General features: G+C 34.8%; 1 non-coding gene and 1 pseudogene across 1 annotated transcript; one reads left to right on the top strand and one right to left on the bottom strand.

Moving 5' to 3' along the window:
- Positions 1-338: 338 nt before the first annotated feature.
- Positions 339-457, bottom strand: LOC142461867 (U2 spliceosomal RNA; annotated as a pseudogene).
- A 683-nt stretch (positions 458-1,140) lies between these two features.
- Positions 1,141-1,290, top strand: LOC142461874 (U12 minor spliceosomal RNA). The gene has a single exon (XR_012787046.1). It is a non-coding gene; the product is annotated as a U12 minor spliceosomal RNA (small nuclear RNA).
- The last annotated feature ends 370 nt before the right edge of the window (positions 1,291-1,660 follow it).

The following is a 1,660-nucleotide window of genomic DNA, read 5'->3' as shown; positions in this document are numbered from 1 at the left end:
CTGAGGACAAGCTGTGTTCTTAAAATAGAATTGACCATAATGACATGGATGGAGTAAAGCCTATCCGTGCAGAGCCTCCAGGACCTTCATTCGCTGATGCAGGACAACTCAAAATAAGAACAAACAGCTGAAAGCATCAACTAAGAATTGGAACTTGGAATGTACGAAGTTTGAATCTAGGAAAACTAGAAGTGGTCAACAATAAAATGAAAGTCAAAAAAATTGATATTCCAGGCTTTAAGGAGCTATAATGTACTTGAATTGGCCAATTTGAATCAGAAAATCATATAGTTTAGGAATGAAATAATCAGGAGGAATGGTAATGCATGTATCAACAAAAAGGATATTTCAATGTCTATCTTGAAGTATAATATTATCCATGATAGGATTATATATATCCTAATTCTGATAGGAACAGATACTACACTTGATCTTAGACAAAAGGCCAAGATGCAAAATATCTATCCTAATTCAAGGAAATCAAATCAATACAACATTATTAAATTTATTCACCAACTCCAAAAGCTAGTGATGAAGAAATTGTAGAATTCTACCAATGTCTTCAGTCTGAAATTGATTACACATGCAATCAAGATGCATTGATAATTATTAGTGATTGGAATGTAACAGTTGGGAACAAAGAAGAGGGAACAGTAATTGGAAAATATACACTTAGTGATATAAATTAATCTGGAGACTCAATGGTATAATTTTGCAAGACCAACAATGTCTTCATCACATTAAAACCTCCAAGAATACACTTGAATTCTGTAGATGGAATACACAAAGATCAAGGTTATTAAATTTGTGTGAAGAAGCGCTGAAGAAGCTCAATACTAGCAGCTGAAATCAGGTCAGGGAGTGACTGTGGAACAGATCATTAATTGTTCCTATAAGTTCAGGTAAAGCTGAAGAAAATTCAAACAACTCCATGATAACCCAAATACCAACTTGAGTCTCTCCCACGTGAATTTCTAGACTGTCTCAAGAACGGATTTGGTGCATTGAACAGTAATGACAGAAGACCTGAAGAGCTGTGGGGTGATGACAACAAGAGCATCATTCATGAAAAAAGTGAAAGGTCATTAAAAATGTAGGAAAGAAAGAAAAGATCAAAGTGGATGTCAGAAGATACTCTGAATGCCTTAAACTTATTAGTAAGGAAAATAACAAACTTGGGTGACACCGGGATCCTCCCTGCTAATTGGGGATGAATTTTTGAGTGGGTAAAGGTTGCCCCTAAGGTGACCTGCCTACTTTGTGGGATGCCTGGGTGTTGTGATCTGCCTGAATCCCGCCTTAAAAAAAATAAGATACTCTGAGATTTCTTCTTAACCAAAGAGTACCTAAGGTAAATGGGACAAATGATGAAGTTGTAAAGTTGAACAAAAATTTCAAAGGCCAGCTCAACAAGACAAATTAAAATATTATAATGAAATGTGTAAAGAACTAGAGTGAGAATACTAATTTGTCTTAAACACACTCGATATATCATCAAGGAAGAACACACTCGATATATCTTAAACTGAAAGAACTCAAGAAAATATTCAAGTCTTGAATTGAAATATTGAATAATTTTTATTAGCAAAATATGCAATAATGTGAGATGCATCAAAAGAAGAAGCCACCCAACAATGCAAGATTCATTCTTCTCCAGAGC

This window comes from Tenrec ecaudatus, chromosome 11, assembly GCF_050624435.1.
Source record: "Tenrec ecaudatus isolate mTenEca1 chromosome 11, mTenEca1.hap1, whole genome shotgun sequence".
Classification (NCBI taxonomy): domain Eukaryota; kingdom Metazoa; phylum Chordata; class Mammalia; order Afrosoricida; family Tenrecidae; genus Tenrec; species Tenrec ecaudatus.
This window is presented reverse-complemented; position numbering and strand designations above follow the sequence as displayed.